Raw genomic sequence first — 17,271 nt, forward strand, 5'->3', positions numbered from 1 at the left:
TTGGTTCACCAACGTTCCTACGAACGTTGGGCACCCTTTTCTTTGCTAGTAACGTTGCCAGGCTAACTTTTGGGCCACCAACGTTGCTTGTTAACTTTGAAAATATTAGTGGACAACGTTGATGGGCAATGTTGGTGAGCCAACTTTGGCCACCAACATTGCTTCCCTTTCTTGAGCAATGTTTATAGGCAACATTGGTGAGCCAACTTTGGCCACCAACGTTGCTTCCTCTGCTTCTTCTCTTCCTTTGCTTTGCTTCTTCTTACCTATCATCAACCAAACAAATGCCTCAAAGCCTTGTCATAATCACAAGATAATGCATCATTCATAGCATCAAACAATTCTTGCATAAATCTCATGAAAATGTACATAATTAACAATGTTTGATTGAATCAAGGCATGCATAAAATTCTCATCCAAATGCTTACTTATTGCCTAAGAAATGCATGAAAACCAAGTAAAAACTAATGAAAAAGGCTTGTGAAACTAGCCTAAGATGCCTAGGCATCACCTTCTCGCAAAAACATCCAAGGCTCATCAATGACTAAGCCCAACACCCAATAATAGTCCATCATTAACTTTAATCTCACTCAGTGTCATTATGATAATTGTCCATTGTTAATCTCAATTCACTCACATGATGAAAGTTGAACAATGCCTGCACCAAATTGTCATTTCTACTGTTTTTAACAGAAATGGTCTATTGAGAGAGATACTTGTCAATTTTTAGTAATGCCAGCTTCATTCTACACATGTAGAAAAAATCCATACTCTACATGGTAGAATTCACCTTAAAAAAAATGAAGAAATGAACAATAGAGAAGTCTTGATGGGCAATGACAACTCAGCCAAAATTTGTGGTAAAGAAACTGTGGAATTAAATTTCACATTTAAAAAGAAATTAAGTTTAATAAATATACTTCATGTTCCAGATTTGAGTAGAAAACTAGTTTTTGTTAGTCTCTTATGTAAGAAAGGATTTAAAGTTGTAATGAAATCTGATAAAGTGATCTTACTTAAGAATGATATATTCATAGGAAAAAGATATTATACTGAAGGCATGTTTAAACTTAGTATTAATAATAAAGTGAATGTTTCTTTGTATGTTGTTGATTCATGTGATTTATGCCATAGTAGATTAGCACACTTAAATTATAAATTAATTGAATAATATATACATAAAAATAACTATATTGGTATTAATAACAAGAATTTTAATAAGAAATATGATATTTGCATACAATCTAAAATTATTAAGAAATATTTTTCTAAAGTTGAAAGAAATACACATTTATTAGAATTGATTCATAGTGATATTTGTGAATTAAACGACAATATTACTAGAGGAGAAAAAAGATATTTTATAACTTTTATTATTGATAGTTCTAGATTTACTTATGTGTATTTGCTACGAAATAAAGATGAAGTTTTTAAATGTTTAAGTAATATAAAATAGAAGTAGAAAATATATGCATGATAAGAAAATAAAAGTTTTTCGTAGTAATTGAAGTGGAGAATATTTTTCTAACGAATTTGATAACTTTTGTGAATTACATATTAATGTGCATGAATCTTCCGCTCCATATACCCCACAACAAAATGGTTTGGTGGAAAATAAAAACCGTACGTTAATGGATATGGTTAATTCAATGTTACTAAATACAAAATTGCCTTACAATTTGTGGGGTGAAGCATTATTGACAGCATGTCATATCCATATATAATAGGATATTATCAAGACATAGAAAGATTTTTTCTTATGAAATCTGGAAAGGAAGAAAACCTAATTTGAATGATCTGAAAGTGTGGGGCTGTTTAGTATTTTAACAAGTTCTTGATTAAAAGAGAACCAAATTAGCGCCGAGAGCCATAAAAGGCACCTTCATAGGATATGCTCAAAATTCTAAAGCATATAGAATATTAGACTTAGTGTCTAATGTAGTTATTGAATCAAGAGAGATAGACTTTATTAAAAATAAATTTATCAATGATTTAACTTCTAATTCAGAAAATCTCCAAAATGATACTAATTTTTCACAAGAAATAAATGATCAAAATAATAAATGTTTAAGTGACAAAGAATTAATCGAACCAAGAAAAAATTTGAGAGTGAGAAAAGAAAAGGACTTGGGTCTAAATTTTATTTTTTCTCATGGTATCACTTTTTTGGTAGAAAAAACTAGGAATTTTGTGACAAATAAGATTACTATTATGATGAACATAGAGGGTGATCCTCAAACGTTCAAAGAGGCTATGACTTTAAGGGATTATGCTTTTTGAAACGAAGTAACAAATGATAAAATCAACTCAATATTATCAAACAATACTTGGGTCTTGTTGATTTGCTTCCAGGATCAAAGCTTATAGGATGTAAGAGGGTATTTAGAAGAAAGTATAATACTGATAGTTCATTACAAACCTTTAAAGTAAGGTTAGTGGCCAAGGGAGTTAGACAAACAAACGTGTATTTCACATTCACTACAAAAAAAGGTTTATGGTCACGGTGAAAAATCGTGACCATAGCTAGCGAAAAAGGTGATCATAGATAGGTCTATGGTCACGGTTTTTGACCTATGGTCATGATTTTCCCACTGTGGCCTATTTTGTTGTGGCCATATATCTATGGTCACAGTTTTTTATTTTATAGTCACGGTTGCAGTGTTTAAATTCTGGCACTTTAGGCCATGTTTTTTTACCGTGACCATAGGTTACTCAATGGTCACGCGTAAAAACCATGACCATAGCTTGCTTTATGGTCATCCTTTTGTAAAACTGTGACCGTAGCTTAATCTATAGTCACAATTTTAGCTTATCTATGGTCATCCTTTTGTAAAATCGTGACCATAGCTTACTTTATGGTCACCCCTATTTAATACCGTGACCATAGCCTAATCTATGGTCACGGTTTTAGCTTGACTATAGATATCTATGATCACCCTACTTTAAAACTGTGACCATAGCTTACTCTTTGGTTGACCACAGCTTATTCTTTGGTCACCCTTTTGCAAAATCGTGACCATAGTCTTATCTATGGAAACCGTGACCATAACCTTATCTGTAAACCCCGAGTAATTAGTGAATAATTAGCTAATAAATTAATTATTAATAAAATCAATTAGAAAATGAAATTTTATTATAGTGAGATATAACTAATTAAAACAAGAATTTTGACACTAATTTTAAAGAATTTGGCCAAAAATTGGGCCGAACGGACCGAACCGGGTAAATCGGGCCTGTATTGGGCCCAAGGCCCAACCCAATCCCTTGATATAAATGAGCTTCAGCTCATTTCTCTTTCTTCTTCATGCAAACGCCGAAGAACCCAGCCATGGGGGAGGAGAAGGGTGTAAACCCTTGTTCTTATTTCAAATTCTAATAACTTTTGATCCAGAGCTCCGATTGCCGCACCGTTTGCGACCATGCGACCGCAACGTCGAGCTCTACAAAGCCCAGTGGTCAATTTGGTAAGGAATCCATGTTTTTCTTTACAATTTTCTCTTCTCCAATTTCAAAAGCCAATGTGAAATAATATTGAATTTTGCATGATTTCAGTATTTAGGTTCGAGTTAAGCTGCGGGTATTATCAGGTTTAGCTTGTTTGAGCTATGGGACAAGTAAGAACTCTCCAACCTTTTGTGAGATGTTGATTTAGTGAACTTTATATTGATTATAGTGATAATTGTGATGTTAGATTGAAATTGGTTATCAGTTGGAGTTAATTTGAGAAATTGGAAGCTAGAGGATTAGCTTTGGAGGGTGGGTATCATTGGTGAGGGAGCTGGAGTTGTGGAGCTTGTGGTTTGGAAACGCTTGAGGTGTTCCGGGTTATCGGGAAATCGGCCAAGGTATGGTTTTGGTTTCTCATATATAATATGTTGTGTGTCATGAAAACTTAGGCTAGTTGACCCATAGGATAAGTTGAATTCGTTGTTGGTTGTTGAATTAAATTGTTGATTTGGGTTGAATATGAATTTTGGCAACTGATGTTGTAGTGAGAATGTATTGATACATCATGATTTTAATAATGAATGATGAGGATGATGAGAATGAATATATATATATGTAATGAATTATTGATGATCTTGTTGAGATATGTTGGCTATGAAAGCAACCCTAGATAACTGAAGAAAGGTTAGAAGTGTAATTTTTAGTATGGAATATGGTATGTAAGGTTGCTGAAAAATCTAGATAGAATTTCTGCATAATTGGCAGTAGAATAGATCCATTTCTGGGAGCAGACTAGGTCCTAATTTTGAATGAAACCATTTTCCCATAAAACTTTAAAATGTTTTGAGCGTCTCATAAAAAAAATCAGATTTTATTGATGAATGGTTTGGGAGAAATGAATTTTTAAAGATTGATGGTTTCTGTAGAAAATCCTGTTTCTCTACTACAGAAGCACCAAATTCCAACCCACCTAATTTACAATTCTGATGGGTTTTTGAGCCGAAACTAATGACATTTTTAAGCTTTGTGAGCCCATAATCTACAGTTTAAATTTTGTGTCAAAACTCTTTTTAACTAATTAGTTATGTTGCAAAGAGTGAGGATAGCTTGCTGGATTTTGGAAACAGAATTCTAAAAAGCAGGGCTGTGTTCCTAAGCTCATAACCTTTTCATGTGACATGGTATTAATCTGAAATTTAGTTTTCTGGAAAGCTGGAAGAGTCTTTTTTAAGGACATGAATTTTAAAAGGCAATGGATGAAAATTGGATTTTTAGTAAATTTAATAAATCTACTGCTCTGCTGTTCCTTGCTGCATTTTCTCAAAAACAACAACAGCATCTTTTTTAAGCAAAAGCACCAGTTTTACCTATGACCAAATTACCTCAATACCAAGATCTAGGTTCTAAAATAGTAGTATTAGGACAACCAAGGGAGGTTTAAGGTCAACGGGTGATGCAGAGGTATGTATAATTAGGCGGTAATGCGGAGGTATGTATAGCTAGGCGGTGATACGGAGGTATGTTTTATAGTATTGGTGATGTGGAGGCATAATAGAGAGAAGTGAAATGAGAAAACATGTATGAAAGAGATAATCGAAACGAATAAGTAAATTACGAAAAGTGTATGTTGCATGGGCCTTATGCCAAACTGCTAAGGCGAAAGTGCTCGCCTAACAGATAGCCTGGGATTGCTAATGCGAGAATGTTCTCCTAACTGATAGTTCTGTTTCTTACTGTAATACACATTAAAATATTATTATGATGAGGCCTAACTGACACGCGTAACCGTGATGCCAAGGTGTCTAATTGACACAGTAAAGGGACCATATTCGGGGTTCACTCCGAATAACGTCGGGTTGCGGGTAGACAACCGACGCATGAGCTCATGATCTGCGCTAGGAAAGGCATGCATCATGTGCATTTATATGTTTTGTTTGAGTGTGCATTGTCTTGGCTTGCTTAATTGTTTATTCACGTTAATTGCTAATTGCCTACTTGTTATATATGCTTTCTGTTTGTGTTTGACCTGTATGTTTTGTCTGTCTATGCAATTTCATTGGAGTTAGAGGAACAGAGGAAGGGCGAACAGATTGAGGGTTTTGATTAGATGTTGATCAAGTTTAGAACCTTAGAGACCTACCCTCGTTTATGGTTTCAGCTTTAGTTCCTTAAGATTTATAATCTGATTGTCGGCGTTCTAGGATTGCCTTTGGCTTTCCCGGGACCTTATTTATTATAAATGTCGGCACCTTAACCGTACTGAGAGCCCCCGGTTCTCATCCCATATAATATTGTCATTTTTCAGATGTAGGTTGAGAAGCACCACTCTATATTCTGGAGACGCTGACGAAGCGAAGAACTCTTAGGACTCAGGGTCGTATCTTTGTTTATATTTATGAATGTATATAGATTTTCCACCTTGTATTTTATGTTTGTCCCTCTTAGAGGTTGACCTGGAGAAACAGGTTGTCGTTTTCTGCTTTGGGTCATTTTGGATATATATATATATATATACTTGTATGTTCTGGCCGGTTTATCTTCGCAAACCGAGTTGGAAGCTTTGTTAATTATATCTTTGACACTCCCTTTTTATTATTCGTACACATATATCTTACGTTTCTTCGTACGCAAGTTTCCGTTTACATGAGTGTTACGACTTTTGTTTTAAACTTTCCTTCAAAGGCCCCTCGATATAAATTCCTTTCAACTACTATTATTATATATATTTTTATTTTTAGAGGTCGTAACACCTCACCACCTCAGTTTTATGACTTAAGCATAAGACTCTGTGTGGTAGGGTGTTACATTATGGTATCAGAGTAGTTCGTTCCCGTAGAGCCTAGGGAATGGACTGACTATGCTTCTGAGCATACTCTGGGTGTGTGTACATGCTATTTAGGATGTCTGCTTGGCATATATAGGATAAATGTTCATGAGCATTACCTTTGGAGACTCGAAACACTAGACTTTAGATATTAAGACTGATCACCTTAATATCAATTGTTCGGTGTGGGCAAGACTCAAATGGCGTCTCGTGGGGGCGAGTAAGGTAATATGGTTGATTCTCTAGCTGCTGCTGAAGAGCTGGAGCGAACAAACTAGAAATGGTGACAGAGATGGTAATGAACCTCGTAGTGGAGAAAACCAAGGACTCAGAACTTGTGCAGCTAGAGTGAAAGTCAATGGCATTAGTTAGAAAGGTAAAAAGATACAAGAAAATGTTTGGTGGAAGCAAGAGAAGCATTAAGTTCTTAGTAGTTGATAATCAGCGTAATGTTGGGTTAGCGCAGTGAATTTGGTGGCTCTAGAATTGTAGAGACGAGAGAAAGGAGACCTGGGATATGGAATGATTTCGAGGGCTATCGTAAGGTCAAAGATGGAAAGCGTGAGTGTGTGGTTTAGGCTAGAATAATTTGACTCGGACTAAGAGATAGGACAATTGTTTAGTGTTTGAAATAGTTGTGAACGACTGGAGATTTAAATTGAATTAGATGGCACTTATACAGGATAAAGAAATTAGTAATCATTGAAAAAGAGTTTGACGAAACTAAAAATGAAATAGACGGGTTTAACTTAGGCTTGAAAGAGGAATAGGGTATTAAATTGATGTTAGAGAATGACAAAATGAATGGTAAGAGATCGGTTGAATCTGAGGGGGCATATATGGAGAATTGAGAGCGAATTTTCGAGGGCAAAAATTTCTGCTACGGGGTAGAATCTAAACCCCGAGTAATTAGTGAATAATTAGCTAATAAATTAATTATTAATAAAATCAATTAGAAAATGAAATTTTATGATTTAGTGAGGTAGAACTAATTAAAACAAAAATTTTGACACTAATTTTAAAGAATTTGGCCCAAGATTGGGCCGAACGAACCGAATCGGGCAAACTGGGCTCATATTGGGCCCAAGGCCCAACCCAATCCCTTGATATAAATGAGCTTCAGCTCATTCCTCTTTCTTCTTCATGCAAACGCTGAAGAACACAGCCATGGGGGAGGAGAAGGGTGTAAACCCTTGTTCTTGTTTCAAATTCCAATAACTTTTAATCAGGAGCTCCGATTGTCGCACCGTTTGCGGCCACGTGACCGCACCGTCGAGCTCTACAAAGCCCAGTGGTCAATTTGGTAAGGAATCCACGTTTTTCTTTTCAATTTTCTCTTCCCCAATTTCAAAAGCCAATGTGAAATTATGTTAAATTTTTCATGATTTTGGTGTTTAGGTTCGAGTTAACCTGCGGGTATTGTCGGGTTTAGCTTGTTTGAGCTGTGGGTCAGGTAAAAACCCTCCAACCTTTTGTGAGATGTTGATTTAGTGAACTCTATATTGATTATAGTGATAATTGTGATGTTAGATTGAAATTGGTGATCGGTTGGAGTTAATTTGAGAAATTGGAAGCTAGAAGATTAGCTTTGGAGGGTGGGTATCATTGGTGAGGGGTGCTGGAGTTATGGAGCTTGTGGTTCGGAAATGCTTGAGGTGTTCCGAGTTATCAGAAAATCGGCCAAGGTATGGTTTTAGTTTCTCGTATATAATATGTAATTTGTCGTGAAAACTTAAGCTAGTTGACCCATAGGATAAGTTGAATTGATTGTTGGTTTTTGAATTAATTTGTTGATTTGGGTTGAATATGAATTTTGGAAACTGATGTTGTAGTGAGAATGTATTGATACATCATGATTTTAATGATGAATGATGAGGATGATGAGAATGAATACATATATATAATGAATTATTAATGATCTTTTTGGGTTATGTTGGCTGTGAAAGCAACCCTAGATAACTGAAGAAAGGTTAGAAGTGTGATTTTTGGAAGGGTTATAGGTTTTAGTATGGAATATGGTATGTAAGGTTGCTGAAAAAGTTTAGACAAAATTTCCGCATAATTGGCAGTAGAATAGATCCATTTCTAGGATCAGATAGGTCCTATTTTTGAATGAAACCATTTTTCCATAAAACTTTAACATGTTTTGAGCGTCTCATAAAAAAATCAGATTTTATTGATGAATGGTTTGGGAGAAATGAATTTTTAAAGATTGATGGTTTCTGCAGAAAATCCTGTTTCTCTACTGCAGAAGCACCAAATTCCAACCCACTTCATTTACAATTCTGATGAGTTTTTAAGCTGAAACTAACGGCATTTTTAAGCTTTTTGAGCCCATAATCTACAATTTAAATTTTGTGTCAAAATTTTTTTTAACTAATTAGTTATATTGCAAAGAGTGAGGGTAGTCGCTGGATTTTGGAAACAGAATTCTAAAAAGCAGGGCTGTGTTCCTAAACTCATAACTTTTTCATGTGACATGGTATTAATCTGAAATTTAGTTTTTTGAAAATCTGGAAGAGTCTTGTTTAAGGACATGAATTTTGAAAGGCAATGGATAAAAATTTGATTTTTAATGAATTTAACAAATCTACTGCCTTGCTGTTCCTTGTTGCATTTTCCAAAAAACAATAACAGTATCCTTTTTAAGCAAAAGCACCGGTTTTACCTATGACCAAATTACCTCAATACCAAGCTCTAGGTTCTAAAATAGTAGTATTAGGACAACCAAGGGAGGTTTAAGGTCAACGGGTGATGCGGAGGTATGTATAATTAGGCGGTGATGCAGAGGTATGTATAGCTAGGCGGTGATACGGATGTATGTTTTATAGTGTTGGTGATGTGGAGGCATAATAGAGAGAAGTGAAATGAGAAAACATGTATGAAAGAGATAATCAAAACGAATAAGTAAATTATGAAAAGTGTATGTTGCATTGGCCTTGTACCAAACTGCTAATGCCAAAGTGTCCGCTTAATGGATAGCCTAAGATTGCTAATGCGAGAATATTTTCCTAACTGATAGCACTGTTCCTTACTGTGATACACATTAAAATGTTATTATGATGACGCCTAACTAACACGGGTAACCGTGATGCCAAGGTGTCTAATTGACACAGTAAAGGGACCATATTCGGGGTTCACTCCGAGTAACGTCGGGTTGCGGGTAGACAACCAACGCATGAGCTCATGACCTGCGCTAGGAAAGGCATGCATCATGTGGATTTGTATATTTTGTTTGAGTGTCCATTGTCTTGGCTTGCTTAATTGTTTATTGACATTAATTGCTAATTGCCTACTTGTTATATATGCTTTCTGTTTGTGTTTGACCTGTCTGTTTTGTCTGTCTTTGCAACTTCATTGGAGTTGGAGGAATGGAGGAAGGGCAAAGAGATTGAGGGTTTCGATTAGATGTTGATCAAGTTTAGAACCTTAGATACCTACTCTCGTTTATGGTTTAAGCTTTAGTTCCTTAAGATTTATAATCTGATTGTCGGCGTTCTAGGATTACCTTTGGCTTTCCCGGGACCTTATTTATTATATATGTGGCCACCTTAACCATACTGAGAGCCCCCGGTTCTCATCCCATACAATATTGTCATTTTTCAAATGTAGGTTGAGAAGCACGACTCTGTATTCTAGAGATGCTGACAAAGTAAAGAACTCTTGGGACTCAGGGTCGTATCTTTGTTTATATTTATGAATGTATATAGATTCTCCAACTTGTATTTTATATTTGTCTCTCTTAGAGGTTGACCTGGAGAAACAAGTTGTCGTTTTCTGCTTTGGGTCATTTTGGGATCCTCTTATATATATATACTTGTGTGTTCTGGCCGGTTTATCTTCGCAAACCGAGTTGGAGGCTTTGTTAATTATATCTTTGACACTCCCTTTTTATTATTCATACACATATATTTTACGTTTCTTCATACGCAAGTTTTCGTTTACGTGAGTGTTACGACTTTTGTTTTAAACTTTCCTTCAAAGGTTCCTTGGTATAAATTCCTTTCAACTTCTATTATTATATATATTTTTATTTTTAGAGGTCGTAACACCTCACCATCTCAGTTTTATGACTTAAGCATAAGACTCTGTGTGGTAGGGTGTTACATTATCTATGGTCACCCTATTTTAAAACTGTGCCCACAGTTTACTTTATTTTTTGATATTTTTTTTAAAGCATAATCAAATCCCAAAATTATGATAATCATAAAATAAGTCTAAAAGGAGAAATTCAAGAAACTTAAATCATAAAATTTACATTATAAGCTAGATATATTTTTAGTCCAAACAACACAAATTAAAATATAGTATAATTTATCCATTACATATAATAGTAGGTAAAAGCTCTTAAAAAAAATTACAAAAGACATCAAATACTGTGAAAACCAAGAAATATTCTCTAATATAGTACATATTTTTCTCATCCTTTGAAAACTATAGTATTCAAGTTTTAACATGTCAAACCTTTTATTTTGTGAAAATCAAGAAATAATCTCTAATACCATGAAATATTTGTTGTACCAAACCATATACAATCCTTTCAGATGAAGGAGTGAGCCTATGATTCCAAAGTGTGCTATCCAGAAGGTCAGCAAGCTTTGTTTTTGTAGTCTGAACAGAAGTGCTTGAATCAATACCAGAGACCAAATGGTTGAACTTTACATCTAGTTGTGGCCTTCTGTATTCTTTCTCTTGTGGAATTATTTGTGGCAAAGTAGTTGCTGTAGGATTCTTATTAATATTGGAATGTTCTGTTCCACCAAATGAATCTAAGAACTGACATAATCCAAACCGACTCTATAAAGTTGACAGTAAACCACAAATAGATGCAAGAATATGGCCCATTAGCTACCACAAAAATAGTCGTAAAATCATCGCAATTTTGACACAAAATATAATTTGTGACGGATTAGCTACGGCCTAACAACTAATGCTTTCCTCGCTAATTACAAGTCGCATATCAGTGAGGCAAACACAATAGTCGCTAATTCATCGGAAAGTATTTTAGCTACTGAATAGATAGTCGCAAATCTAACACTAAAGTAAAAGCTAATTCCATAGAAGAAATACACTAAAAGGTAGTCGCTAATTAACGACAAACTCTACTGCAGCAGAATCATCGCTAAATCCAAGCTAACTTCGTAGACAAAATGAAATGCTTAGTTGACGCTAATTAGCAAGGAACTTTTCCGAACCTAACTCGTCGCAAGTTGTCCGCTAATATGATCGCAAATCTGTCACATTTTGTAGCAAATCTATAGCTAATCTTTGAAAATTCTTAATCAAATTTGTAGGAATTTTGTCGCTAAACCAAAGCTATTCAAAATGGGAAAGTAGAGTTATAAAGTAATCACTAATTTGCTAAGAAATAATATATAGTCAATTAGTTGCAATACTACCGCAAATATCATCACAAATTCCTTTTAAACTAGTAACAAATCGATAGGTATCTCATAAATATTTCAGTCGCAATAGAATCTTTAATTTGTCACCATCATCAACATCGAGTATGTTGCTATACTAAAATAAACAGTATATTATTTTTTTATTTTAGTAATTGAACTAAAAGATAATAACGCATACAAATAAATAAGTTTATCAAAATTATACATGTTTAAAAAAGTTCAAACCATATTTAAAGAAATTAGATATTGAAGCTTAACCTAATAAAAACTAAGCCTTTCGATTTAATCAAATGCTATTCTATCTATTCAATAGCTCTAAAAAACATGAATAAATTGGTAAAACAAAAAAAAAGACTCAGTTACAATATCATGTAAAAGTAAGTATTCATTCACTTCTTTAAAGATGTTTCAATCTGGATGCAAAAAAGTGATTATGCTTCTATAAAATTTATTATATATTACACATCTCATTCCTCATTGCACATTAAAAATTAAAAAAAATGAAAAATACAAACAACACCTAAGATTTGGCATATAAATTGCACAAAAAACATGTCCACCTGTTTCACCTTCAGTTTCACCAATGTTGTCACTTATACTGTGATCAAAAACAAAAAACAAAACATCGATATATTATTTGATCAACAACAAATTAAATGCAAAAAATAACAGCCATCAAAATAGCAGTGTAGATAAAAAAATTAAATCAAGAACAAAAATAATAGAACTAATAAATTAAAATCAATAACAATTAACAAATTTAAAATAAAAAATAACAATTGCAGCAACCAATAGTGAAGAACAACAAATTAAAAATCAACAACAATAAAGAACAACAAATTAAGAAGAAAATCAAGAACAACAAACAATAGTAAAAAGCCACGAACAACAAATAAATAGCAGTGAAAAACAAACTATAGCAAGAACAGAGAAATGGAAGAACAAAATAAATCAAGAAGGAAAAAACAATAGCAAGAAATGCCATGAAAAATAAAAAATAGTAAGGGTATATATATATATATTAGCCACCAAAAAAATATTTTTAAATAATACAAAATGAAGACAACAAACAATACAAAACACATGCATATATGCAAGAACATGAGGGAAAAAATGAGGAAGACGTCTCGGGATACCTAAACAACCGAAACTAATGACATTGAAGTTCCAGCAAGTTATGCAGGAGTAGCTAACTTTGAATTTGGGTTGGTAGAATAATCTAAAGGAGATGCTGAGAGAACTTTCAACACCTGAAATTAAAGACATTTAAAAAGAAACAAAAAGAGAACTAAACACATTTGCATGAATGAACCAACTTCATATTATCAAGGTTGCGAGAACCGAACCGGTCAATGAACTGATAAGATGACTGGTTCACTAGTTTGATGGTTCGATCGGAATTCAATCGGAGTTCAACCGGTTTAATTAAATATTAAATAAAATTATTAAAAATACAATATATAATTTCAAATATTTAAATTCAATAATTTCTAACCTAACGAAATCCAAAATTTCACAATTTTACATAATAAATTTTATATAAATGATCAATAAAAATTCATAAAAAAACTTCAAACATCAAAATTTACAACCAAAATATATCAAAACTCACCTAAATGACAAACACATAATGTTCTACCTCCAAAAAAACATTAACAATCAAGTTTTCAACTTAACAAAAGTACTAATCATAAAAAATCAGAAAATTAGCAACAATTTCGATAATCAACAACATCATTTCAGAAAAAAAAGGATGTTAGTAACTAACCTTAGTGCATACAATGAGAAAGACATCCAATTAATTTGCTGCGAATCAGATGTTAGTACTGCGTGGTTTGTTCTACCTGTTATGAAGGCCAGATTCATAAAGTCATCACTTTCTCCTGGAAATTTACAAGAGATAGAACCAAAGAAAAATAATTATTGAAATATGAAATACCCATAATGTATGAGGACCTTTCAGATAATTCAGAAGTGATTAGTGTTTTTATTGGTACCTCCGACCGTTTTAATTCAATTACAAATTCCTATACCTGTTAAATATAAGATAGCCAAAGTATATAATCATATTTAATTGATGCCACTTCAAAATAGTTACCCTTTAACATATTTAGGATTATCAGATAGTTCTAGAAGAATTGTGTTGCTTGCTGTCTGACCCTAAATCTTCCTAGGCCTTGAGTTGTTGATCAATTTATAATAAAACCAACAAATCATATAGTCTTCATTTGCAATGTGTCTACATCTATTTATAAATATGAATTTTATGCAGTATAGGATGATGCAAATTTTGTGCATCTTGCAAGTACAACCATCTTATTACTTTATATTTTATTTCCGAAAATTTATATCTCTATGAATGCTAAGATTCCCATTTTTTATCATAAAAAAGATTTAGCACCAATTTAAATTGTATAAATAGTTTATATCTGGTTGTTCACAACCTAACCAAATTACACACTAATCATAAGTTAATACAAGTCTTCCAAAACCAGTAGTTAGACATTTAAGAACTAGAGAATAGTAACTTAAAACTATAAAAAGAAGATATCATTCATTCACATCAAACACGAGTTTACAAGCTCTAGAGATTCTAGGTACCTTGGATAAATCTTGTAAGATTTCAAACCTTGCTTCTCCCACTAAGTATCTTATGCTGCATATGGCCATTTTTAGCAGAACTCTTGCATTCTACCTAAAATTCGTAAAATATTAGAAGATAAAACAACATTTTAAGAGAAAAAAATACTAGAAAAAATCATTAATCTCTGCAAATTGGAGTCTGAAACAAAAGGCAGAACCCGAACCCGAGCAATCTTACTAACAAACCCCATTCACACTAAAATAATAGAGGAGGTAAATATTTTGTATGTGCTTATCTATTTTATTTTTAATAAATTAAATCTTTTTTTTGGAATTCTATCAACTAAGCAGTATCATAATTCTTATTTCTGAATCCAAAATACATCAACAACAAAAATTAAATTGATACCATATTTGGTAGCCACTCAAGAAGCACATAGAGAGAAGCAATAACAACAAGAAGGTGGAATGATGAGTACCTTGAGTTCTTTGGATCCTGACTTGAAATTAGCACAATCAGCCACACCAAGCCACTGTTTTTGAAGTTAGTTCTTCATCCCTGCAATGATCAAGAAAAATAATTAAACTAAATTAAAAACAGACAATAGCTTCCTTAAATTAGATAAGGTCATTTTAGAAGCCAATACACATTCAGAAATAATACACATTCAGAGGCTTAAACCCCTAAATTAAAAAACCTAAAATCGAAACCCTAAAATTCTCACATTTCACAGACAACGATTCCCTGGTGAGTGCACAGACGACGATGGTAAGCGGCGACGCTGATCGCACGAGATGCTGATGGTGAGCATTGTGAATGGTGAGCGAAGGTGAAAATGAGGAGCGGAGACGGTGAGTCATGAGCGAAGATAAAGACAAAGGAGAATAAAGACGGTGAGTGGTGGTGAGTGAAGGCAAAGAAGAAGGGTAAAAACGGTGAAGAAGAAGGTGAACTTTAATCTCTGAACGAATGAGAAGGGCGCAGTTTTGTGAAAAGGAAAAAATTAAGTGTTGCCGCGTGCTTACATTAGAAAAATTTTGAAGTGTACCAAAACATGTATATGTGGTAATTTAGATTGGTTTTTTTGTATTAAAAAAGTTTTTTTAATAAAATATTTTTATTTAATAAATTATTTTTTTAAATCTTATCCAAATGTGAAATAGTTTTTTGTATATTAAAAATTCTTTTTAAAAAAGATGAAAAAAATAAGTACTTTTTTTTTCAAAAGTCAATCCAAACTGACTTTAGCACTGCGTTTGGTTCTGAGAACTAGACAACACAAGATAATGAAAACAAGACACAAAGGACAGAGACGCAAAAATTAATGTTCTTGTATTTTATTTTGAGATAAATTAGAATAAATTATGAATTCAAAAAATCTGGGAAGAAAAGTAGAACAATAAAAAATATAATTAGGGAAAATTAATAAGAATAATAAAAGAAAAAATGAAAAATAAGTTGTGTCTCTTATTAGTGTCTCTGTGTTCTTCCTGTCAGGATGGACATAAAATACACTAATTCAATGTCTATAGACACAATGTCTCTTTCTATGTCACATCTGTCAAACATGACTTCGGGTCTCAATGTCCCTGTCTCAAATCTTGTGCCTATAAATAAACGCAGCCTAGGTTACTCGTCAAAAGCATTCTTTTTTGTTAGAAAAGTGTATCCATAAATATTAAGATAAGGATACGTTTTATAAGTGATCTTTTTAATATCTAAGGAGACATTTTTCAAGTGATGCCATAATTGTGTTTTCTATTCTCTTATAAAAGGGTAACACAAAGAAAAGCATAGCCAATTTTATGAATAGGCTACACTTTTTAAATCTAGCTTAAAAAAATATTACAGAATGGTGATTTTCTTGTTGTGCATGTTACTTTTTTTAGGGGTTGGTCGGATTTTAAGTCAGGTCCACAAAATAAAAAAATCTATATACTAGCTTATTTAAAAAAAAGGCATCCGTTTGGCCCGGAAGTCAGCTAGCTTAATTCGCTATTTTTTCTAGTCGAGCTAAGTCGCTTAGGCTTACATTTTTAAATGTTTGAATTTAGAATTAAATACACACGACTTTGGGACTTTAATTATTCTCTCGTTTAAAATAGTTTTAGATTAGTGACAAAATTGTGACAAATTATATTATCGTGCTTTGCAAATTTGCTTCAAACTTTTCATAAATTTTCTTTTGATTTATATAGAGGTTAGCGATTAGTAGCAACATGAAATAAGGATAGAATAAAGACTAATATTTTTCCTCACAAATTAATAGCGACATAAAATGAGTGAGGAAATTCTATCAGTTATTAAGCAGTCGCTAATTCCTTACTAAATAAGCTTTTGATTAGTGACTCAATTACGACCAGTTACTTCTAACATTTTTTCGGTTAGCATTTGATTTGTTATAACTCTGCAATGGATTTCCAATGGGATTAGCAAGTAATTTGCTACAACATAGGTAGGATATAGCTTTTGCTTTGTGACAAGATTGTAGTTGCCAAGTCGCTCACTAAATTAACCTTGCAACAACTTAGCAACAAATGTATTTTGTAAGACCCGGTTAATTAACGGCTAATTAACCCATAAATGAGAATTTATTCTAGAAAGCCAAAAATGTTATTTTTATGGCTAAATGTGATAGAGGAGATTGAGACGAGAATTTCGGTACCAATTTTATAGAAATCGGACCAAGATTGGACCGAACGGGCCAAACCGGACCAACCGGACCCAAAGTGGGCCCTTGGCCCAACATAACTAAACCAAAACCCTAGTTTTCAGCACTCTCTCTCCTCACAATATACTCAAACACGCTGAAATGGTGGAGAGGAAGGGAAGAATACTCTCTCAAGTTCTATCTCTCACTTGATCTTCAAACCACCATAACTTTTGATCTAGAGCTCCGATTGCCGCTCCGTTTGTGGCCACGCATTCAGCGCGGAGAGCTCTACAAAACCCATACAATCAATCTTGAGGTAAGCCACGTTTTACTGTTCGAAATTCCAGCCCTTGATTTC

At 33.4% G+C, this 17,271-nt stretch overlaps 1 long non-coding RNA gene across 2 annotated transcripts; it reads right to left on the reverse strand.

Moving 5' to 3' along the window:
* LOC107634516 lies at positions 12,049-15,291 on the reverse strand. Of its 2 annotated transcripts, XR_001618954.2 has the most exons (6): positions 14,985-15,291; positions 14,739-14,818; positions 14,278-14,371; positions 13,445-13,559; positions 12,813-12,926; positions 12,049-12,274 (listed from the first exon to the last, which is right to left on the reverse strand). It is a non-coding gene; the product is annotated as an uncharacterized LOC107634516 (long non-coding RNA). The 2 variants fall into 2 exon arrangements; XR_001618955.2 differs by lacking the exon at positions 12,813-12,926 and having other exon boundaries at positions 14,985-15,288.

The sequence above is a fragment of the Arachis ipaensis genome, chromosome B03, assembly GCF_000816755.2.
Source record: "Arachis ipaensis cultivar K30076 chromosome B03, Araip1.1, whole genome shotgun sequence".
NCBI lineage: Eukaryota > Viridiplantae > Streptophyta > Magnoliopsida > Fabales > Fabaceae > Arachis > Arachis ipaensis.